The sequence below is a fragment of the Pipistrellus kuhlii genome, unplaced genomic scaffold (assembly GCF_014108245.1).
Source record: "Pipistrellus kuhlii isolate mPipKuh1 unplaced genomic scaffold, mPipKuh1.p scaffold_m20_p_79, whole genome shotgun sequence".
Classification (NCBI taxonomy): domain Eukaryota; kingdom Metazoa; phylum Chordata; class Mammalia; order Chiroptera; family Vespertilionidae; genus Pipistrellus; species Pipistrellus kuhlii.
The window spans coordinates 879099-903663 of record NW_023425583.1 but is presented as its reverse complement, the minus strand read 5'-3'; the positions used below and the strand labels follow the sequence as shown (position 1 = coordinate 903663).

The 24565-nt window shown below is 58.1% G+C and overlaps 1 protein-coding gene across 3 annotated transcripts in view; it reads left to right on the top strand.

The window, feature by feature from the left end:
* The first annotated feature begins 299 nt into the window (after positions 1-299).
* GULP1 (GULP PTB domain containing engulfment adaptor 1) overlaps positions 300-24565 on the top strand; it is an 89120-nt gene continuing 64854 nt past the window's right edge. For all 3 annotated transcript variants that reach the window (XM_045576238.1, XM_036423203.2, XM_045576236.1), the window contains exon 1: positions 300-378. The gene's annotated coding sequence lies outside the window, so the exon portion shown is untranslated. The remainder of the gene's footprint in view (positions 379-24565) is intronic.

The window sequence follows — 24565 nt, the reverse complement described above, 5'->3', positions numbered from 1 at the left end:
AAGCGGAGGAGCGGAGGAGCGGGGCCGGAGGACGAGGAGGAGCCGGCGGAGGAGGAGGAGGGAGCGGAGCGGAGGAGCGGGGGGAGGAGGAGGAGGAGCGGGAGGAGGCCCGGCCCGCGGCGGGCGGCGCGCAAACTTCGCTCGCGGCCGGAGCCGGAGCCGGAGCCGGAGCCCGGAGGCCGCGGAGGAGCGGAGGAAGAGGAGGGAGCGGAGGAAGAGGAGGAAGAGGAGGAAGAGGAGGAAGAGGAGGGAGAGGAGGGAGCGAAGGGAGAGGAGGGAGAGGAGGAGCGGAGGAGCGGAGGAGCGGAGGAGCGGAGGAGCGGAGGAGCGCAGGGAGAGGAGCCCGCGGAGGGCGCCGGCCCGGCAGCGGAGGAGGAGGTACGGGGGGGGGTGGGGGTCGAGGGGTCCCGGCCGCGGGGAGCGCCGCCTCCCGGGCCCCGAGTGCGCCCGCCGGCCGGGGCCGACCGGGACCTCCGGGGGCGCGGCCGGGAGGGGGCCGGGCGGGGATCGGGGATGGGGATCGGGTCTGGGGATCGGGATCGGGTCCGGGGCGCAGGTCGGGCACCTCCGGGGCCGGGGCCGGGAGGGGGCCGGGCGGGGATCGGGGATCGGGGATCGGGTCTGGGGCGCAGGACGGGGACCGCGGGGCCGGGGCCGGGAGGGGGCCGGTCCGGGGATCGGGGTCCGGGGATCGGGGCCGGGAGGGGGCCGGGAGGGGGCCGGGGGATCGGGGGCCGGGGATCGGGGCCGGGGCCGGGGCCGGACCTGGGGCCGCGGTGTTGGGGCCGGAGGGGGACGCAGCCCCCGGACCCCGCGCGGAGCCCCGGCCCGGGCCTGGCGGCGGGGGCGCCGGGAGGAGGGAAACTTCTGCGGAGCAGCCTCCGCTCTGCGGGCGCCGGGCGGCGGGTGCCTGTGGCGGGGCCTCCGCCCCCCGGCCCGGCTTCCCCGGCCCGAACCCGCCTCGGGGCTCCCCGAGCCCGGCCGCCTTTCGGGCGCTCCGCCGCCGGGAGGGGCCGGGGAGGGGGCCGGGCGGGCGGAGGGGTGGGTCCCCAGAGCTCGGCGGCGGACACCCCGGCGGGCCCGGAGGGACCAGCCCCGGCCATGGCCATGGGGGGGCGGGGGCCCCGCTTTGGGGGCAGGACGCCGCCCGGGGGGTGGGGAGGGCCTGTCTGGCCCGGGGGCGCCCCGGGCGGAGGGGGCGCTGCGGGGCGGTGGGGTGCCCCGCGGGGGCGGTGGGGTGCCCCGCGGGGGCGGAGGGGGCGCTGCGGGGGCGGAGGGGTGCCCCGCGGGGGCGGAGGGGTGCCCCGCGGGGGCGGAGGGGGCGCTGCGGGGGCGGAGGGGTGCCCCGCGGGGGCGGTGGGGTGCCCCATGGGGGCGCCGGGGCCTTGGGGGCCGGGGGAGGCCGGGGGCGGGGGCCGCTGGGAGGGGAGGTGGACAGGGTCAGTCTGGGGGTCTCCCGCCGCCGCCCGCCGGCCTCCCCTCCGTCCGACCCCCCCAAACCCACAGAGCCCCGCCCCTCCGCCCCCCAAACCCACAGAGAGCCCCGCCCCTCTGCCCCCCAAACCCACAGAGCCCCGCCCCTCCGCCCCCCAAACCCACAGAGCCCCGCCCCTCCGCCCCCCAAACCCACAGAGAGCCCCGCCCCTCCGCCCCCCAAACCCACAGAGCCCCGCCCCTCCGCCCCCCAAACCCACAGAGAGCCCCGCCCCTCCGCCCCCCAAACCCACAGAGCCCCGCCCCTCCGCCCCCCAAACCCACAGAGAGCCCTGCGGGGACTGCAGGATGGACCGGCCTGGGGGGGCCCCGGAAGGGGCCCGGCTGGCGGCCCAGCCCGGGAGCCGGGCTGAGGAGCAGGGAAGCCTGCCCCGTCCTTGGAGGGAGCTGCTGGGTGCTGCTGGGTGCTGGGAGCCGCTGGGTGCTGCTAGGTGCTGGGAGCCGCTGGGTGCTGGGAGCCGCTGAGTGCTGCTGGGTGCTGGGAGCCGCTGGGTGCTGGGAGCCGCTGGGTGCTGGGTGCTGAGTGCTGCTGGGTGCTGGGTGCTGCTGGGTGCTGGGGTTAAACAGGGGTTTCTTTTGCAGTGAGAGTGTTTCACTGACTACGATCCGCCTTTTGGGGAAAAAAGGAAACTAAACAGCTCAGAGCCGGCTGGCTCAGGGGTTGAGCATGGACCTGTGAACCAGAGGGTCAGGGGTTTGAACCGGTCAGGGCACAGGCCCGGGTTGCAGGCTCCATCCCCACTGGGGGCGTGCAGGAGGCAGCCGGTCCGTGATTCTCTCTCATCATCGATGTGTCATCTCTCTCCCTCCCTCCCTCCCTGACATCAATACAAATGTATATATTATATTTAAACAGTAAAGGGACACGGAGTGCGGCCGGCTGTGCCGCAGAGCCGGGGCTGGGGGTTGCCCAGGCCGAGCAGCCCGGCGGTGCGGAGCCGCTTGCAGAGCTCATACTTTGTTGCATTCGCCTCCTCAGCGGGAGGACTTGCTGAAACTTCCCTCCCTCGACCTTGACCTCCTTTGTTTCCGTGGCCAGTGAGCGCGGGCCGGGCTGTGAGCAGATGGCTTCCCCTAAGGGACACCGCGGTGAGGGCTCCTCCAGGGCCAGCGATGCGGGTCACGGAGTTAACGGGGACCCGGGCCCGGCCGCCTGTCTGTGGGACAGCGTCCAGGGATCCCAGTCCCCACAGCCCCTGCCCGGCCGCCTGTCTGTGGGATCCCAGTCCCCACAGCCCCTGCCCGGCCGCCTGTCTGTGGGACAGCATCCAGGGATCCCAGTCCCCACAGCCCGGGGCCGGCCGCCTGTCTGTGGGACAGCGTCCAGGGATCCCAGTCCCCACAGCCCTGGGCCAGCCGCCTGTCTGTGGGACAGCATCCAGGGATCCCAGTCCCCACAGCCCGGGGCCAGCCGCCTGTCTGTGGGGACAGCATCCAGGGATCCCAGTCCCCACAGCCCGGGGCCGGCCGCCTGTCTGCGGGACAGCATCCAGGGATCCCAGTCCCCACAGCCCGTGCCCGGCCGCCTGTCTGCGGGACAGCATCCAGGGATCCCAGTCCCCACAGCTCGGGGCCGGCCGCCTGTCTGTGGGACAGCGTCCAGGGATCCCAGTCCCCACAGCCCTGGGCCAGCCGCCTGTCTGTGGGACAGCATCCAGGGATCCCAGTCCCCACAGCCCGGGGCCGGCCGCCTGTCTGTGGGGACAGCATCCAGGGATCCCAGTCCCCACAGCCCGGGGCCGGCCACCTGTCTGTGGGACAGAGTCCAGGGATCCCAGTCCCCACAGCCCCTGCCCGGCCGCCTGTCTGTGGGACAGCATCCAGGGATCCCAGTCCCCACAGCCCGGGGCCGGCCGCCTGTCTGTGGTGGGCAGGGCCCTGGTGCAGGCTCTGCTGGCTCCACCTGCAGGGGCAGCGTCCAGGGATCCCAGTCCCCACAGCCCGTGCCCGGCCGCCTGTCTGTGGGGACAGCGTCCAGGGATCCCAGTCCCCACAGCCTGTGCCCGGCCGCCTGTCTGTGGGGACAGCGTCCAGGGATCCCAGTCCCCACAGCCTGTGCCCGGCCGCCTGTCTGTGGGGACAGCGTCCAGGGATCCCAGTCCCCACAGCCCGGGGCCGGCCGCCTGTCTGTGGGACAGAGTCCAGGGATCCCAGTCCCCACAGCCCGGGGCCGGCCGCCTGTCTGTGGGACAGCATCCAGGGATCCCAGTCCCCACAGCCCCTGCCCGGCCGCCTGTCTGTGGGGACAGTGTCCAGGGATCCCAGTCCCCACAGCCCGTGCCCGGCCGCCTGTCTGTGGGACAGAGTCCAGGGATCCCAGTCCCCACAGCCCGGGGCCGGCCGCCTGTCTGTGGCGGGCAGGGCCCTGGCGCAGGCTCTGCTGGCTCCACCTGCAGGGGCAGTGTCCAGGGATCCCAGTGCCCCCACCACACGGCGCAGCACGCCAGGCTCTGCTCCTGAGCCCGGAGCAGCCCGGAGCCCGAGCCTGTCTGCACAGATCCTGCTTCTACGGAGTGAAACAGTCTGTCCGCTCGGGGGGCACAGGCCCGCTGGGGGGGAGGGGGGCTGGGGCAGGCGTGGGTCAGCACTCAGCGCGGCCTGCACCTCCTCTGGGTGGGAGCCGCGATGGGAGTGTCCGGGGGTGGACGGCCGGTCCCTGGCCGCGGGCTCGTGTGATGTCCCCGCTGCCCCTCGCAGGGGGAAGAGACCTTCCTGTCGTCACCACCAGCCCCCGAGCGTCAAACGTCCAGATCGTGTCCGTAGGCGTTCCCGCTCGGACGGCAGGGTCTGGGCTCCGCGGGCTCCCCGGACGCGCTGGAGGTCACAGAGGTCACACACCGAGGCCACACAGTCCCTTCCCCGCAGAGCACATGGCTTTAGCGTGTCGGCCGCAGCCATCGCCGGGTGAGAGGCGGGGCAGTGCGTGTTCGCATCGGAGCCTGTCGGTGAGCTCGGTGACGGGGAAAGCTGGGTCCCTCTCTCCCTCCGGCAGAAAAGAGCCATCGGCACCTTCCTTCATCGGCGTTTCATCCTGTGTTTGTCCCCGGCTCGTATTTCTGAGACGTTACCGGATGGGCTTGCAGAGTTGGGTTCTGCGATTGAAGGAGGAACATGCATTTACGGAGCACACACCTGCTTTCCCGTGGCTTCCTTACGGCCCCGAGGGCAGCAGCAGGAGCCGGTGTAAGAACTGGTGCAGGCTCTAATTGACCCCTTCGTTCCCAGCACTGCGACCGGAGGAGGTGTGGCTTTGTCTGAACCTGTCCCTCCTTCCCGGAAGCAGCGCCCAGGGCGGCGGGTCCGGCGGGTGGCCGCCCTGCGGTCGGAGTCAGGACGTTTCACTGGGCCCCGGGGGAGGTGACATATGTTCACCTGGAAGAGGGAACGGGTACAGACTCTGCACAGAGAAACCTCGTTCCGTTCAAGCGGGGGAGATAAGACATTGGAATCAGACCTTCACTTTTATAAACAGTGTTCCAGAGCGAGGCTGGAAAATGGTGTTTGTGTTTGTTTTTGTTTTTTTAAAAGACTGTTGTCGGCGAGTTTTCTGTTTGCTTCGTGCCCAGAGAATGCTCCCAGCTCCCCTGGCGATGCTCACCGCGCGGGATGACTGTTCTGGGGAGACAGCTGCTCACCTGGTAACCGTGCGGAGAAAAAGGGCTGTTTTCCGTTTCCGCTGGAATAGTGTGGTTCCGTAGACTGGGAGTCCGTCTCGTCTTTCACGTCGTGTCCTTAGGTGGCTTTGGGGGCGCCCGTTGGCTCACCCGACACGGATAAGAGGGGGATCTGTGTCACAGCCGTGGTGGCTGCTTTGTGCTGAGCTGCCTTGCAGAGATCACGCGTGTTCGAAGGCGTTTTAAGGACGCTGCGTGGTTCTGGGGCGCACCTGTCTAGCGAGCGGGGGCTGTCTTTCCTGTGTGCTGGGAGCTCTGACTTGACCTAGAAGACACAGATACACAGATAGAGGTGCCTCCGGGCTTCCAAGGGTCGCTGCCTGGGGGCAGGGCAGAGGCCTAGTGACCCAGTTTGCCCGCCGCCCTGAGATGGTTAAAGAGGTCCTCTCTGATAGCTGGTCTCTCCCAGGCCAGGCCCCTCATTCCAAGTCCTCATTCCAAGTCCTCCCCAGATAAAGGAACCGCCCCCTGCTCCCCTGCTCCGCCCAGAGTGTCTGCATACCACACAGCACAGCTCATCTCCCGGGGGAGGAGTCTAATAGCTCCCCCTCCTCCCCGCTCCCCCTTCCCCTTTCCTCCCTGCCTCCCTCCCCTCCCCTCAGGCCTCTGTGCTCTGCTTAAGTAGAGCCGGAGGGTTTGTAAGGCGCATTGAGGTGCTGGGCCTGTGGAAGGGCCGTGTTTTCCTGCCATTGTGTAGTGATTGTGTAGCGTCTTCTCACAATGAGAAGATGCTGCTGCCAACCCGACCCGTTTCCTGAGGCCCCGGCCACAGGCCGCCCAGAACTGCAGAGAGTGTAAACGCCGAGCTCCAGCACAGAGAGGAGGAGCGAGTGGGCCCTCTGCGCCCTGGCTGAGACGGCCATGGTCCTTCACGTGCCCGGGCACCTGCTGCTGAGGTTTGGAGGGATGAGATGATGGAGCACCAGAGCCTGGGAGCTGAGTCCCTCAGGGCGGGGCTGAGTGGCATTTTCACACAGTTATGTGACATTTTATCATTTTATCACCTGATAACCCCGCTGTCTCTCTCAGTTCGCATTTACATTGAGACAGCATCTTAGTTTAAAAAAAGAGGCAGTCAGAGCCATCTGTACTGTGGCAGCAAGTCTCCCAGTTCAGGGTTATCAAAAGTTGATCTAAGACAGTGGTCGGCAAACTGCGGCTCGCGGCCACAGGTGGCTCTTTGGCCCCTGGAGTGTGGCTCTTCCACAAAATACCACGTGCAGGCGAGCACGTACAATGCCATTGAAACTTCGTGGCCCAGGCGCAGGAGTCTGTTTTCGGCTGGATTGTTGACATTTGGCTCTTTGACTGATGAGTTTGCCCACCACTGGTGTAAGAGAGACAAAGCGTGGCTTTAGCCTCCTGGTCTCTCTCAGAGCCATTTCCAGCCGTCCCGGGAGGCCCACAGTTTAAAGTCAGGTTTTCGCAGCAGCCGGCTCCTCTGCCTGGATGTCCAGGCGGTGAGCGAAAGCAGGGGCTGGTCAGCGCTGATGAGCGTCTTGCTGACGGAGACTGAGCGCTCTGTAAGGGCTTAAAGGTCACTGAGGGTTTGTCTCGGTCCCCGGTTCAGTGTGTGTCTGCCATCCAGACACCAAGGCCCCGCAGGCCCGGGCTGATGGGGGCCTCCCTGCCGCCTCCCGAGGACCCGCTCTGAGCACAGACATTCCCGGCGCCGACGCCGACCGCGCTGCAGGGCCACGGACGCCAGAGCCGGCGGCCCGAGGAGGACACATTAGTCCCGGGAGCACCGCAGTGAGAGGACGGTGCGGTCAGACAGAACTGTGAAGGACCCCATCGGCGTAATGGGCCGTCTCTGAAATTCTCTAAATGCCACCGAAACGGCAAAGCGCGCTGGCATTCCAGAGCAGTGTTGTGGAGTGCTGTGCGTGACCATCTCTGTCTCAGAGACTCCACTGTGAGCCTGAGGTGCAGGAGAGAAGCCTGACGTGCAGGAGGGAAGCCTGACGGTTGTTAGCAGCAGCGAATCAGAACTATTGCAGCCCGGCCAGTGTGGCTCAGTGGTTGGGTGTCGACCTACCACCCAGGATGTCACGATGCAGATTCCCCGTCAGGGACCAGGCCTGGGTTGTGGCCTTAATCCCCAGTGGGGGGTGTGCAGGAGGCAGCCGATCAATGATTCTGTCATCATGGATGTTTCTCTCTCCATCCCTCTCCCTTCCTCTCTGAAGTCAATGCAAATATATTTTTTTTAAAAAGAACTATTCTATTGCCAACACGGTCTTTAATCCTTTCTAAGGGAAGAGCCATCACTGAATGAAGGCTGACAGTTCGGGCTCAGCTGCTGGTTAGGGAGACCAGGAAGGCTGTGGTTAGTTTGGAAACGTGAGATTGCCTGCAGGGCAGGGGGCTTTACGGACGTTTGTGACTCGATGGGTAAGCCTGCCTCTGGGACTTCCTGTTCAGTAGGACACGCTTTCCTTCCAATCTGCCACGAACACTGTGACCGCCCTCATTCCGGAAAAATGTAGCTGTGAACCAGGAGCCGACAAAGAACGGGATCTGGCAAGACCCAGCTGCATCAAGTCAGTGTTTACTGGGCACCACTCATTTGTGGCATTCTGATTGGAAATAAACATTTTAGGCCAGTGGCCGGCAAACTCATCACAGAGCCAAATACCAACAGGACAATTGGAATTTCTTTGGAGAGCCACGTTTTTTAAACTTAAACTTCTTCTAACGCCACTTCTTCAACATAGACTCACCCAGGCCGTGCTATTTTGTGGAAGAGCCACACTAAGGGGCCAAAGAGCCACATGTGGCTTGAGAGCCACAGTCTGCTGACCACGGCTTTAGGAAATCACTGAGGTTATTACATAACACGTACAGGCCTGGCTGGTAGCATCTTCCCGATGCTCCAAGGTTGTGGGTCCTCTTCCAGGTCAGTGAGTGCGTGAGTGGAACAACAAAGCCATGTTCCTCCCTCCCTCCCTCTCTCCCTCTCTCCCTCCATCTCTCCCTTTCTCCCTCCCTTCCTTTCTTTCTCCCTTCCTCCCTCTCTCCCTCCCTTCCTCCTGTTCAGGCGTCCTCAAACTTTTTAAAGTGGGGGCCAGATCACGGTCCCTCGGAGAGCTGGAGGGCCGGACTATATGAACTACTAATTCTTACTGTAACACCTCGGCTGCGCTCACTGCCCAAAAAACCTGGCGGGCCGGATCAGACTCCTCTGCGGGCCGCATGTGGCCCGCGGGCCGTAGTTTGAAGACCCCTGCTCCTGTTCCTCCCTCTCAAAATCAATCAATAAAAACTTTTAAAAGAAAAGAAAGAAAACTTATAGACGGCTGAGTTGCAGAACGGGCAGGGCCCGGAGTGGTCTGCCAGGCCGGCCGCGGGGTGGGTGGTGGCTTTTGTGCGGGAAAGGGTTCCAGCGCGTCCAGGGCTTTGGGGGGACGCTGGCAGAGGCTGGGGCCGGGAGGAAGGCCCGGAGGGAAGCGGCAGCGGAGAGCCCTCCTGAGAGCCGGAGGAAGGGCCTGGGCAGGTAGGGGGTTAGCCCGGATGAGTGGCCACGGCAGGTCGCCTGGGGCCTCCGGGTTCGGGAGACGCAGGCGGGGGGCGGGGAGGAGAGGGAAGGTTCTGGGTGCCAGGGAGGGAGAACCACCGGGCCCTCCGCTTTGCAGGCTTGTAGTGGCGGGAGTTTGGGGGAGATTAAGGGAGTTGAGGGGGTTAGGGGAGCTGAGGGGAGGTTTTCCGGGAGGTGTTAGGGGCGGTCTCAGTAGACTATCCATCGGCTTCCCGGTGCCCTTTCCATGTCCTGGGCTCCGCTGATGGGTCAGTGCCCGGGCAGGGGCCTTTGTCCTGGAGGCCGGTCCTGACTTCGCTGCTTCTCTGGGCCTGGAGCTGACAGACCCCCAGGCCCCATGCGGCCCCCCGGGAGGTGACCTTCTGTACCCGCTGTTCAGGTCCTGCCTCAGTTTCCCCGTTCCACTCTGCCAGGGATTTTCCTAGCTTCCTCCTCTCCTGCCCCACTTGGGTTCTGTATACTTCGGATATAATTAGTGCCGCTACTCTGTAAAAAATAGTTTATTACTCAAATCAGCACATTCTAGTCTTAAATACAGTAAATGGGTCAGTCATCCCAACCAGATTCATTCTGAGGTGGATGAACTCTGCCTGTCTCAGACGTTTCTAGGGTGACATGTGTTAACGAAAAAAAAACACACATTGAAACCTGTAAAGAATTTTTGTGAGTTTATTTGAGCCAAACTGTCGACATATGCCGGGAAGCAGAACCTCAACGGATTGAGATAATGCTCCGAAGAATGGCGGGTTACATTTCTCTATTTATACACTGAAATCAAAGGAGGGACACAGGTGGGTGACATGAAATCCATTGGTGATGGAGTAAGGAGGCGGGAGAAAGCAAAGTGGTGGGAAACTCCTGGGATTGGATAAAAAGTAAAATGATGGACGTGTACTCAGGTGAGTGCAGGAACAATTAACATGATAACGAAGGAATCTGAGGTATCTGTCCTGGCGCCCACCACATTTGGTTGTTCCCCAGGGGCTCCAGAAAAAGGGAAGTTACAAGTTACCCAGACATCTCACAGATATGTTATCTTAGGGGCAAAAAGGCAAATGGGCTCAGTAAAGAAGATCGAAGTTGATCTTTGTCAGGGTAATATCGGCCTAGGACATGACTGCCCACTAGAACCTGTTTGTAGTTAGGTATTTAATTTTAAACCATCTTTTGTGGTTATCTTAGTTCTCTGAGTTTGCAAGACTGCCACGCAGGCCTCCCCTGAGCTGTCAGGTCAGCATGCGGCTCTTGTCTTTCACACATGGTTTCCGTGCGGCCCTGTCTGCTAGGCTCCGTGTTTTGAAAAGTTACCGCAGGTGGAGGATAGAGAGCCGGCGGAGACGGCTCTGCCAGGCTGGGATTGGAGATTCCCGATGCAGAGTCATTTGCCCACGTGCCAGACTACACATGGCACCTTCGAGAAACGGGATACATCTCTGCAGACAGACCGGAACCAGCTTCTCTGCTGATTGCTGCGGCACTGTGCTGCGGCAGGGCCTGGTGTTAAGAAAAAAAAAAAAATTGAATGAAGTAGATCCTTATGAGAGAGAGAGAGAGAGAGAGAGAGAGAGAGAGAGAGAGAGAGTGAGAGAATGCATTCCTCAATAGAAAGGCAGTGATTTGAAATGTAAATCCTCCCACAATCAGTTCCTAATGGTGCCTCCCGGTGGTTAGGTCTGTGGGGCCTGGGAGTGCTGGGTAGTGAGCAGCCTGGAAAAGCTGTAAGAGCCTCAGGCAGAGTCACGTGGAGTGGGGAGTCTGATAAGGAGCTTATCTGCTGAGCTTTACAGATAAAGCAGGGAGGGTGCCTGGCCAGGAAACCCTCAGGAGTGGCCAGGCTGTCTGTAGCCTGAGCCATTGAAAAGGAGGTTTTTATGGTCCAGCCCTGCTGATAATCAGCATTGAAATGGGGTGCGCAATCTCCTGGAGCAGCGGTCAGCAAACTCATCCTTCCTCAGAGCCAAACATCAGCAGTACAACGATTGACATTTCTTTGAGAGCCAAGTTTTTTAAACTTACACTTCTATTCACACTTCTAACGCCACTTCTTCAACACAGACCCGCCCAGGCCGTGGTGTTTTGTGGAAGAGCCACACTCCAGGGGCCAGAGAGCCGCCTGTGGCTCCAGAGCCGTAGTTTGCCGACCACGGTCCCGGAACAACATTTGTAAAACATGGGAAAGCCAGCAGTTCTGTGCGAAGCCGGTCAGAGCTGCTGGGATTCCCGCGTTGTCTCCTGCAGACCGTGGTTCATGCAAACACCTTCCGGAGGCTCCTGTGGGCCAGCGGCTGGCCCGTCTGTGCACCCGTCCGTCCGTCCGCCCGCCCGCCCAGAGGAGCAAGAATGGGATGCATGAGCCCACCTGCCCGCCCGGGCACAGGCTCGGAGTCCTGCTTCACTGGGTCTGAGCACCTGCTCCAGCCTTTTGTCTTCCAGGAAAATGAAAGACCCCAGGCTGAGGGTTTGGGTGCTGTTCCCTGTGCCCGTGGGGGACGGTGCGTCCCTGAGCGTGCCCACCTCTGCGCGTCCTGGGCGAGCGGGCAGGGCGGCCTCCGGGTCTCCCAGCGGAGTGCGCAGAGCGAGGGGGGAGAAGCAGGGGGAGCGGGCAGACGGCACGCAGCTCTGGTTTCCTGCCCATGACCGGGAATCCCACAGGAGCCATCGCTGTGGGCTCCTTGTCCGGGACCCAGAAGCCGGCAAGGCCAGGCCCGGAGGCTCTCCCTGTGCGATGGGGGACAGACACCGGACTGCAGGCTCTTGGAGGGAGTGCCTCATCCATCTGCAGACCTGAACTGACCCCGGGAGGGGCCGCCCGCCGGGGGAGGGGCGCTGGAAGGTGCGGGAGCTGGAGAGGGAATGGCCGGGTCCCCTGAGGGCTGGTCCTGGGAAAGTCAGCTTTATCTCCGATCCTCAGCAGCTGCAACCGCAGCCTGGACTCTGCACTGCGGCTCCAGCTCTCTCCTGGCCTCACCTCCTCCGCCCGCCCCGGGCGGAGCTGCAGGGCCTCATGCTGCTCTTTCTTCCTTAAAGTCAGTCATTTTTGTTGTTGACACTCCTCACCCAAGGATATTTTTTCCTTTGATTTTTAGAGAGGGAAGGGAGAGAAGGGGAGGGTGGGGACGAGAGGAACATAGATGTGAGGGAGGCACACCATTGGTTACTTCCAGCATCGGGGCCCCCACCGGGGCCAGGGTTGAGCCTGCCATCCAGGTACGTGCTCTTGACCACAAATCGAACCCGGGACTCGTGGCTGTGAGAGCCACGTTCTGACCACTGAGCCACACCGGCCAGGGCCAGGGCCGGCTTTTCTGAGACTATTTAAGACAATACATATGGTTACGCCGCAGTGAGCCGTTCAGCCCTAAAATCCCGTTTCTTCCCGATTGAGCTGGAACATGCTAAGACTGAATGAGGTAGAAATTGCATTTTTAGGAAATATCCTGGGAGCACACTGTAGCTGGCACCGTCCGATCCACTGGCATTTCCGTTGCTGATGTGGGGAGCAGACTCTAAGAAGTGGCGACAACCGAAGATAAACAATTAGCATAATTTAACAGTCACTCGGCTCATAATTACAGGGGTTTATGTTCACATCTTTTACATTATTCCAGGTTTATTTCTCCAACTTGTCAACATGTTTGTTTTGGAAAATGCCACTTGCTAATAACCACGTATGAGAAATAGGACTAAACATTTTGATTTATTAATGGATATCATATTAATGTATAACTCCTCTTGAAAACTTGAGGACACTTTTTATTTAAAAATATATTTTTATTGATTTCAGAGAGGAGGGGAGAGGGAGAGATAGAAACATCAATGATGAGAGAGAATCATTGATTGACTGCCTCCTGCACGCCCCCTACTGGAGATCTAGCCTGCATCCTGGGCATGTGCCCTGACTGGGAATCGAACCTGGGACTCTTGAGTCCACAGGCCAACGCTCTATCCACTGAGTCACACTGGCTATGGCGCAGGCATTTATTTTATTTATAGCATATAATAAACTACCTGGTTATATGATTGTATGACTCAGTATATGCTTTATAAAGACATGTTTACAGTGTAATTTTTAAATGCTATTAAATATGTTGGTAGACTTGTATTATACACACACATACACGCACACATACACACTGAGTGGCCAGATTATTATGATCTCTGAATGCATAATAATCTGGCCTCTCAGTATGTGTATGTATGTTTGTGCATGGTTGGGGTCTGGCCAGCCTGGCCAAGGGGAGGGGACATGGGCAGTTGGCTGACCTGCCTGCTGGTCAAACTCCTGGTCGAGGGGACAATTTGCAAATCAGCCTTTTATTATATAGGATATACACTGAGTGATGATTATGTGTTCAGCGGTCATAATAACCTGGCCACTCAGTGTGTTTGTGTGTGTGTGTGTGTGTGTATGTGTGTGTGTGTGTGTGTGTGTGTTGATATACGTACAGTGCGTAGAAGATGGTGGCAGATGGAATAGGAAGTGTTTTTTCTGAGAATGGAGTTACAGTTCCATAACCACATGGGTTTTATGGCCGCGGCCTTTTCATTTCTAGTCTCTCCTTGTTCCTTTCTGCATGGCCAGCACCTCCCCTGGCGGTTCCTGTCCCATCCCCGCCATTGATGACGGAGACTTTACGATGCTCGCCGTTGGATGAGATGGCTGATTTTCTTCTCGATCATGCTGTGTGCCCTACAATGAGTGGATACACAAGAGGAGACAGCCATAAAGGGGCGGGGCAGCTGCTCAAGCTCAGGGGGAAGGAGAGCAGACAGAGGACATGCTAAGCATTTCTGTAACTGCTCGTCGACTGGCTGTCGGCGCTGTTTTGTGACTCGGAGAACCTGTGACTCGGATCGCTCCGAGGTGCTGTCGTGTGTTTGTAACTGTTCGGAGTGTTTGTGAGTTTCTAACCATGTCTTAAACGGTCTGATGCAGAGGTTTGCAACTTTTTCCACCTCATGACGCACAAGCTAATTGTAAAAATCTGTGGCACAGTTTTTTTTTGCTGATCGGACAAAAAGCGAGGTATGATTGTGGTTTGTTCACACACGGCAGCTGGTGTTGTGCTGGTGGCTGTCATTGTTTAATTCGGTGATCCAGGGAAAAGCGGGCGGTGCAGGCTCAGCAGTCCGGGTTGCTGCTTTAAGCCCTCTGAGGCCAGGCTCCCCTCCCGCTGAGAGCCCGGCCTCAGGCGCCGCTGGCTCCTCTCGGGAGGGCCTCAGGCACCCGTCGGGAGAGCCCTGCAGTGGGCGATGGGCCGGAGACTTCCAGCTCTTTCCTTCGGATCAACTCCATCCGGGGGGCGGAGCGCACCCAGTGCGTCATCTACGGGCGATGTTTGTTTTCTTAAAAACGTGAACCTGTGGGATCAGCACTGTAGGATTTCTCCAGCAAATTCCCATTTGGGAGCATGAGTGAGGCTGTTCCTGACGCTGTTAAGCAATTTGTCTCTCATAGAAAGCAGGATGTTTGCATGAAGAGTTTGCAGGTGATAGCAGAAGGTTTGCCTTTTGCTTTTGGGAAAAGTCATTCTTTAAAAAATGAAAAATTATGTCATTGCCCGTGATTGCATTCCCCTTCTGCGAGATCCACATCCTCCCAGGATCCATCCGGAGAGCGGAATGTCAGCGTTTCCCTCCGTGCCCCACCCCGCCCCTCCCAGGGCAGCTGCCTCCGCTCAGGGGTGTCCCTCCGGCACCAGTCCTCCCCGTGCTCCGTAGGACACCGTGCAGCCTAATGCATGTCCTCTAGCCTGGGCGGAAGACAGCACACGCTCTGAAATGCAGTAATGTGGTTTGTAAAACCCAAGGCCACTAATACTTGGACAATTTACCCACGGCGCTATCACCGCGGCCAATGTGTGTCTGAGTTATTCCAGCTTTTTTATTTTTATTTTTTTGCATAGCATCGCTGGGAAATGGGCAACATGTCCACGAGAGAGTGGATAACTATGTAACCGTCAGTCCATCCATCAACAAGCCAGAAGCATAGGTTGGAAAGATAGCCGCCCATTTTCCTCCTGTAAGTGCTTGTCAGGTTGCCCTTCTGTCCGTGTGTGTGTGATCGTGGCTGGTGGGCCCACGTTTCTCTTCTTGTTGGTAGCCCTGCAGTCAGCCTGTTACAACACTTCAGATTGTCCTTAATCCACTTTGATTTTTTTTTTTTTAAGTCTTGTTTTCCTTCTCAATTTACCTCCTGTGCTTTTCCTATCTCCTCCTGCTTTTGACGCTGGCATTTTATTTATTTATATTTATTTATTGATTGACTGATTGATTGATTGATTGTTTTACAGAGAGGAGGAGAGAGGGACAGAGAGTTAGAAACATCCTTGAGAGAGAAACATCCATCAGCTGCCTCCTGCACAGCTCCTACTGGGGATGTGCCCGCAACCAAGGAACATGCCCTTGACCGGAATCGAACCCGGGACCTTTCAGTCCACAGGCCGACGCTCTGTCCAATAGGGGGGTGAAGTTCTGGGGTGTCCTGAAGTTCTTCAACAGAAAAACCAGCTAGGGCTTCTTTCTCTTTAATATATTTTTCATTGTTGATGGTATTATGGATGTCTCCCCTTTCCCCCCTCCCAGCCTCCCCCTCCCCCTCCCACCCCCAGGTCTTCATCCCCCTTTGGCCAGTGTCCATGGGCCGTGCATATAAGTATGTATGTTCTTTGGTTTCTCTCTTCCTGACACCCATCCCCACATCTAGGCATGTCCGTCTGTCCCACGCCCCCTGCCTCGGGCCTCACTCTGTTGTCAGCTCATTTTGTTCATTAGATGCCGCACGTGATGCTTTCTTTCTCAGTTTGACCCAGCGACCCCACTAACTCCCCGAAACACCGATCAGAAAAAATACAGCACCCGTGTGTGCGACAGCTCTGCAGCGTGGTGTTCGACAGCTGAGGTCTGGGAGCAGCCCGGCGCCCTCCGCGGGGAGGGTGAGCTGCGGCTGTGAGAGGCTCTGCTCCGGGGCCGGCGAGGAGGGGCTGGAGAGCACCCTGAACCCGCCCCTCCCCAGCCCAGGCCCTGGACTCGGAGTCCTCAGGAGACCTGGCCTCGGCTGCCGTGTTTGCTCCTTCCCTCCGTCTCTGGAAGCCGGAGACATGTGCTGTCAGTACGGACCCTCCTCCCGGCTCACTCACAGGCCCTCTCCCCGGGCTCCCGGCTCGGGTGACCCCAGGCCCAGGCTGCCCGGTCCCCTCCCCACCCGCTCCCTGTACCATCACCCGTGTGTGGGCAGATGCGGCTCTGTGTGGGGAGGCCTGGGTTCGAGTCCGGCGTGTCTGGTTTCTGGTCTGTCCTCTGTGACCCCAGAGGGACCGGCTGGCGGTTCCTGTCTCTCCTCTGGGGACCGGCTCCTCACACCACGTCCCGGGCCGGGAACACGCGTGTGGAGGAGCAGTGGCCGCTGAGGTAGGAAGGAGTGGGTTTTAATGTTTGACAAACAATAACCTGGAGACGCTCCTGCTGTTCCTCCTACAGAGAAGCTGCTTCCTTCTCCACGGAGTGCAGAGCGAAGGCGTTTGTGTGAGGAGCTGCTGGAAATGCACAGGGAGGGCTGTCTGAGGATGGCCAGTGTGTGCCTGTGTGCCTGTGTGCGCACGTGTGTGCGTTTGAGTCTCTGTGTGTATGCATGTGTGTGTGTTTGAGTCTCTGTGTGCGTGTGTGTGTGTCTGCGTCTGTGTATGTATGTATGTGTGTTTGAGTCTCTGTGTGTATGCATGTATGTGTGTGTGCACGCGTGTGCATCTGGGTGCACATGCTGGGAAAGGAGCCGTTGACTTTTACTGTCGTTGCTTCTATTTTTTCCAAGTCTGTGCCCACGGAGTGCTCAGTGCCGCTCGCCCCGAGAGCCACCGTGTTAGCCGGGGTCCCAATGCCGGTTCCTCACGTCTGCGGGGAGTCTGTGCCGTGGACCGGAGCGGTGAGGGCACCCGCTCCCCTCCTCTGGCTCACCCTGTGCGGTGAGGACCGGACCGGCCGGGAAACCCGCCGAGGCCGCAGACCGAGCGGCAGGTGCGTGCAGGTCCCTGATGGCTGGGGTGCAGCTGGGCCGCTGCTTCCACATCCGCTCCCGTCGTCAGTGGGCCTTACTGCAGCACACGGCGCACATCGCACTCAGAACCGGGGTGTCTGTGCAGCTCACCCCCGAGGGCTAAGGCAGCCACAGGAAGGAGGAGGAGAAACGGGCGAAGGGAGCTGATGGCAGCCACCCGGCTGCAGCGAGGTCTGGGCATGCGGGGCAGTGCCCACGGAGGCCCGGCTCCGGGCACCGGCAGGCGGCTGGGCTGGCGGTCCGGCCGGACGGCTCTGGGCCCTGAGACGTGCTGGCACCTCCCCTCCACTGACTACTGCTCAGGGGCCCTTTGGACCGAGCCCCCGGGGTACTGTGTAGAGAGGCTGAGGGACCTTTGTATGTAACATGTGCAGACACTACATACATCTTTGCCGGGGACCCAGCACACTGTGCTCCTCGGAGAGCCGCCTCCCGGCACCAGCGCTCCGCCCGCGGCTGTCTGGCAGCGGCTCTGGGATGGGACCAGCACCTCCGTCCCCCAGAGGTCCCGTCCAGCTGCCTCCTTTCTGAGCATCCTCCCTCCTGCTCTGCCGGGTCAGCCTCAGGGCGCGGTGCTAACTGAGCCATTGCCTGCCGAGACCGTTATTAATACGGAGATGGACATATATATATATATATATATATATATATATATATACACACACACACCCCAAAAGTCTGTGCAGCGCATGTTTGTGTGCCCTTAAAGCAGGTGATGCTGAATTGTGCTGATAGTGTCTAATTTAGGGGAATCTGGGGCATGCAAATCTGCCAGAAATATTAGGCCACGGCAGTGGCTGGTGTACTCCTTAGGGAACGCGGCGGAATTCTCGATTATATTTCACAATGGAAACGTTAAAAGGGGAACAAATAAAATATTTAAGTTTGGCTATTGTTCCTTTGCATACCTTTGGAAACTCAAGTTATGCCTAGTCAAAAATAGAATTATTTTAAGTTTGATTTTCTTAGTGGTTTCTGTCAGAGATTTATATTTATGCTTAGGGGAAAGGAAAAAAAAGGAAAAAAAACAGTTTTCTAGTTCTACCAGTTTTCATCATTAATTGTAAATTTTTAATTTGAGAGAGAGAAGAAGGGTATGAGAGGAGGAGGGGAGAGAGCGAGAGTGAGAGAGAGAGTGAGAGAGAGAGGGAGAGAGAGAGGGAGAGAGAGAGAGAGAGAGAGAGAGAGAGAGAGAGAGAGAGAGAGAGATTTGTTGTTCCACTTTATGCATTCATTGGTTGGTTCTGACTGGGTCTTGAACCCGCCACCTTGGCGTATTGGGATGATACTCGGCCAACTGAACTACCTGGCCAGGCCTGACAGCAGCTTTGTGAATTCTCTGAACCCCCTGTAGATAATGGTGATAGTATTATAAGAGTGATCTTCTTTGGATTTCAACAGGAAGAAATAAACATCTTGCAGTTTCACGCCTTCGCTCTGCACTTTCATTTTATTTTGTGGTTAAATATATTTTGCCAGCCTTCTTTGTATAACTATCTGGAAATCATTTTAAACCTGGAACACATTTGAAAGAAGTTACTTCCATTAACCTGTTGGTAATATCTTATCTCGGGTGTGTTATCATTAATGCTCTCAAAGTGTGTGTGTGTGTGTGTGTGTGTGTGTGTGTGTGTGAGATATGTGCAGACACCATATACGTGTGTACGTACATTTTTTTCTAAGCCATTTGAAGGTGAGGTTTTTGTTTGTCTTGGTTTGGTCAGCTTTCTCGTCTCCTTTGTTGTTGACTATCCATGTCCATGATGTAAGACATTCTCTTCGGATTTAGTCTAATAAAGGCGTTCTGGTAGACTGGCTTTTCCGTTATTAGTAATTTTTATCTCAGCTTCAGTTTTTATGCTCAGTTTGCAGGCCCAGGAGGAGAATGTGCAGACAGCAGAGCTGGAAGCGCGGTTTTTCTTATGTGACGGAGTCGCAGGGCAGCGGGGGAGGAGAGGTGGTGGACAGGGGTGGGGGCTGGCTCTCACGGACGGTGTCTGTTTTGGTTTGGTAAGCTGACGGGCTGGGCGCTCCCGTGCCTGTGTGTGCCCCGTGGGCTCAGGCGGCAGAGTGCAGGGGGAGGGGGAGGGGGAGGGAGGGGCGGCTGGAAGCGGGCGGGAAAGGGGAGAAGGGGACGTAAGGAATACGCCCAACAATGGAGATTAAATCAGAGACATGCCCAGGCTCTCGCTGCGCTGCTCGCTCTGCAGGTCAGAGATAAAAAGCGTGTCACCCACACCGGCTCCCCGAGGGGCCGGTTCCATGCCACCCTGGGCCCTGGTGCCGTGTGTGGCCCGCTGACGGGAGGGCCGGGCGGGGGCCGGGCGCAGGGCACGTGGCTCCGACAGCAGGGCCGGCCACAGGTGCTCTGTTCCCATCCCTGGGCGGGCCGGGGTGCGCTCCAGAGGCTGTTCCTGTCCGTCTTGAACCGGAGATCCATCACGGTCACACGACAGCTCCGGCTCAGAGGGAAAAGGTGTGGAGCAGCCCGGCCGGTGGCTCACTGCTCAGCGTCGACCTCTGAACCAGGAGGTCACGGGCGGGGGGGGGGGTTCTGGTCGGGGCACAGCCCGGGCTTCAGGCTCGGTACCCAGTAGGGGGCGAGCAGGAGGCAGTCGATCAATGACTCTCTCTCACCATTGATGTTTCTCTCTCTCCCTCTCCCTTCCTCTGTGAAATCAATAAAAAATATAAATATATTTTAAAAAGGTGTGTAATACGCCGAAACCAGTGTGGCTCAGTGGATAGAGCATCGGCCTGCGGACTGAAGGGCCCCAGGTTCGATTCCGGTCAAGGGCATGTACCTTGGTTGCGGGCACATCCCTGGTAGAAGCTGATTGATGTTTCTCTCTCATCAGTGTTTCTGGCTTTCTATCCCTCTTCCTTCCTCTCTGTAAAAAAATCAATAACATATATTTAAAAATAAGTAAATAAATAAATAAATAAAAAGGTGTGTAACAGACAAACATGGTTGATAGCAGTGACAGTGGAGGATTCGGTGATGGTTCCAGGGTGAGGGTGAGAGCGTGTTTGAGAAGCCGTAGCAGCTCGTTTTCTCTGGCCTCTGTCTCCCCCCCAGCCCTGTCGGCCACCCCTCCCCTCCCAGAACAGGAAGACAGACAGACAGACAGACAGACCTCGGCGAACGGGGCTCTCCCCAGTGAGACAGGAGCGGCTGTGGGGCCTCTTCCAGGGATGTCTGCTGACGCTTCCCTCTGCTCCTCCCGAGGACACGTCACCGGGTTCCCTTTTCCCCGTTTGTGCCTTTTCCCCAGGGGTGGCCCGCGCCGCGGTACTGGTGTCAGCAAATGTCTCACTGTCGGTGCCTTCGCCACCCACACGAACGCCTCAGTTCATGAATAAAACAGATGCAGCTCTTCGGCTCCACTTCCTTCTCCGCGGGTGGCCCAGCTTCGGGGAGCCTGGACACTGGAAGGAGAGACGTGGAGCTGTTCTGATGGCTGCACACACCTCGTCCCCGAATGTCAGCGACAAAGGAGAAGACCACGGGACCAGAGACTCTACTGATGCACGTTTTCCCAGGAGCCTTCTTCCCTGAGCCCTGGCCGGGAGGGCGTGTGCGGGGCCTGATGAGGCGGGGTCCCCCTTCTCCGCGTCCCGAGAGGAAGAGAGATGAACGGACCCGTTCTGAGTGGAGACGGCCGGGGATTGAGAAACAATAGAAAGAAAGCCTACAACCAAGAGTACTCTACCCAGCCAAACTGACATTCAGAATTGAAGGTTAGCTAAAGAGCTTCCTAGATAAGAAAAAAATAAAGGAGTTCGTCACCACCAAACCAGTATTATATGACATGCTGAAAGGTATTCTCTAAGAAGAGGAAGAAGAAGAAAAAGGTAAAGATAAAAATTATGAACAACAACACTTTTGTATCAACAAGTGAATCTAAAAGTCAAGGGAATAAAAAATCTGAGGAACAGAATAAGCTGGTGAATATAATAGAATCAGGGGCATAGAGAGGGAGTGGACTGACAGTTCTCGGGGGGGGAAAGGGGTGTGGGGGTGGCAGGAAGAGCCTGGACAAAAATCGTACACCTATGGGTGAGGACAGTGGGGGGTAAGGGCAGAGGGTGGGATGGGAACCAGGTGGACGGGAGCTATGGGGGGGGGGGGGGGAAGGAACAACTATAATAATGTAAACAATAAAGATTTACTAAATTTTTAAAAAAAGAAAAAAAGTGAGATGCAGAAATAGATTTAAAAGCTGGGAGCTGGGAGGGACGCCATCCTTCCTCTCTGATGGGGAGGCTGCCTGGCCTCTAACCACTGCCCCCCCCCCCCCCCCCAATTCCCATTCCGTTTCATCATTGTCTTCCCAGGTAACGATGCCTTTTGCTCTGAAGTATAATTCGGCCCTAGCATCTCTGATTATAGAGTCTCGGGACTGGACAGTGGAGACAGACCTCGAAACCACCGCCCTCAGCCTCTCTGGTGACACAGAATGGCCACCGCGCGCTCAGCCTGGCTCTTCAGAGTCTGTTTGCCGGTGCCAGGGCCCATGGGCTGGGGTCGCAGCCCGTTCCACTCTGTAACGGCTCTTCCGCTTGCAGCTGCGCGGCCAGACACACCCCCCGGAGCCTCCGCGTCTGTCCTCTGACCGAGCGATCTGAAGCCCCGTCTGCGGGGAGTGGCTCTCCGAGGTCACTGCTCAGCGTCCACCCGGTCACTCGGGTTCAGATGGAGAGTCCGTGGCTCTGGATCCTGAGATTGACTCCAGAGGCGAAGCGAGGCAGTCCAGGAGCCACGTTTCGTGGGGTTTTTAACTGAAGATCCTTATTCTAACTCAGTGGTCGGCGAACTGTGGCTCGTGAGCCACACGTGGCTCTTTGGCCCCTTGCGTGTGGCTCTTCCACAAAATGTCACGTGTGGGCGCACACAGACAGTGCGATAGAAACCTCCAGGCCCATGCACAGAGGTCGGTTTTCGGCCTGGGCGAGTCTATTTCGAAGAAGTGGTGTTAGAAGAAGTTTAAGTTTAAAAAAAAGTGGCTCTCTTGCCGAAACCGGTTTGGCTCAGTGGATAGAGCGTCGGTCTTGCGGACTGAAAGGTCCCAGGTTCGATTCCGGTCAAGGGCATGTACGTTGGCTACGGTCACATCCCTGGTAGGGGGTGTGCAGGAGGCAGCTGGTCGATGTTTCTCTCTCATCGACGTTTCTAGCTCTCTATCTCTCTCCCTTCCTCTCTGTAAAAAATTAATTATAAAAAAAAGTGACTCTCAAAAGACATGTCAATCGTTGTCCTGTTGGTATTTGGCTCTGCGGACCGATGAGAGTGATGGCCGCTGTTCTAACGGAACACAGGCTGTAGTGAAGTGGAAAATCTCCGTTCCATGGTCCTTCCCAGCGGTGCCAGCGGGAGGCGCCGGCGTGCCCGCAGGGACCACCTGCCAGCTGCCTCCGCAGCGGCTGCTCCTGAGGGTGCACACAGGTGGAGCTTCTCCAGAACGGCCTCCCTCTGCCTCCTCCCCGCTCCGGCGGCAGGTCTGAGTGTCCTCTGGCTCCGGCGTTCATTCCTCCTGGGGTTCTGTCTGCAGCTGGGTCTGCGTCCTGTTTCTCGGGCAGAGCTTCACGGTGACTGCGCAGAGAGCACCGTCTGGCTCCATCGCCGGAGCCACTTCCCGCAGACGGGGCTTCAGATCGCTGGGTCAGAAGACAGACTGGGAGGCTCCGGGGGGTGTGTCTGGCCGCGCAGACCGAGCCCTGGAGCACTCCCCTCTCCCCCTTAGGGAAGGCGCTCCCTGCTATGAGGGAGGATGCACAGGGTCGTGTTGCTAAGGCCACCTCTGCCTTCAGACCAGCGCCTGCTCCTGAGAGCAGCGTCCTCTGTGCCAGAAGCCAGTTCCGTTTGTCATAATTGCAAGTTTCATCGAAAGGTTGATGGAACTTGGGGACTCAACAAGGGTCGAGTCACATATTTTATCGCCTGTTGGCATGGCTGAAGGCATTCCCAAACCTGAAAAGGATGCACTACATTGATTGCTTGCTGCCAGACAGGGCATCTTAATCCACCTCTTATGGCCTCCTGCTGGCCAAACACCCGAACAGCTGGAGGTAATTCCCCCATCTGAGGGTGCTTCTGTAGGAAACCCCACCCTTTGAAGTGTATATCTCTATCACACCCTAGGACAGTTGGTGTTAATAAAAAGCAAGGGTCCCGAGACAAGAAGAACTTGGTTTCTTCAGCCAAGCTCCTCAGTCCCCCCAAATGCCTTCCAGAATTATGTTTCGTCTCTGGACTCCTGTTTAATCTATGCACAGTGCCATCTCCAGGTTCCCGAAGCCGTCCAGGTGCCGGATCAAGACCCACCGGCGCTGAGTGGCAGCCAGCGTCCGGCACTTTGCACATCAGCAGGAAGGCAGGCTGCTGACTCCGAGAGTCTGGCCGTGAGATGGAGCCCGTGGCTGGTGCACACGGAGGCTCTGCTCTTGCAGGGAATTTTCAGAGACGCCCTGTTCACCTTGTGCTTTGCCCCTAGGTGCTCGGTGGCTGGATTCTGGTCTCCGGAGCGTTTTCCCCTGGGGACCTCCTCCGTGCTGATGGGTGTGGACACAGGGTGCTTTGGGTGGGACATTCTCCTTCCGCAACAGCTTTTCTGTTTGCCCCGCCTCCGCCCCTCTTTGGTCTTAGTGCGTGATGGACATTTAAAATCCCGCATGGTAGCCGGAGAGGTGCCCTTGTCGATTGCTGGAGACCTTAGGAGAGGTTGCATTTTCTAAGTGAATAGCGAGGCGATGGGTATAAAATGGTTATATAGATTCGGTATATGCCTTGTTTTTTAAGAGAACTAAGTCAAAAAGGAAACGCTGCCTGTCTGGTTGGCTCAGTGGTTGAGCGTGGACCCAGGCACCAAGCGGTCACGGTTCGATTCCTGGTCAGGCACGTGCCCAGGTCCTCAGCTCGATCCCCAGCAGGGGATCTCCTTCATCGATGTCTCTCTCTCTCCCGCTCCTGTCCTCTCTCTAAAAATCAACAGAAACATTAAAAAAGAGAAAACGTTATGTATTAGTCTGACATCACCCGGTGACTTAGGCGGTTTGCTAGGCTTCTCCGAGCTCCAGGGTCCTCACCTGTAGGAGGAACTCGGACGGAAGGGTGAATGCTTCGCTGATGGGTTAGGGCAGTGGTCACTTCTCATTTAGTGAAAGAAATAGACAAATGAGGAAAAGATGAAGCTATAGCTCCGTGGTCAGCAAACCGCGGCTCTTTGGCCCCTTGAGTGTGGCTCTTCCACAAAACACCACGGCCTGGGCGAGTCTATGTTGAAGGAGTGGCGTTAGAAGAAGTTTAAGTTTAAAAAATGTGGGAAGGGCTCTCTCCCCGTGATCCCCAGAACATGCCGAAGGTATTAAGTCAGGCCTTTTAACGGTTTTATTTACACGATAAAAGCACTGTTTCCTTTTCTTTCCCTTCTCCCCCCTCCTTCCTTCCCCCTTCCCTCCTTCCTCCCTGCCTTCCCGGATGCCGGGCCCCTGGGTTTAGCAAAGCCGCCTCCTCTTTGTGTTCGCCCTGGTCTGGCCAGCTCCTTAGCTGCCGGGGAGGCCCCTGCTGCAGGGCGGGGGCCCTGCTCTGGGCCGGCCTGGGATGGGGGCAGGGAGGCAGGACCGGACCCCCTGGCAGGGCCGGGCGGGCCCGTGACGACATGCCCCGAGGGATTCTGTGTGGGTGGCTCTCAGCACAGTCCTGTTATCACTGTTTGCACACATTTACCACATTCATTTAATGTGAAGCCAGAAACAGAGTAAAATCTCTCCCAGCCCTTCCACGCCCCGCTGCCGGTGTGCTAGTGC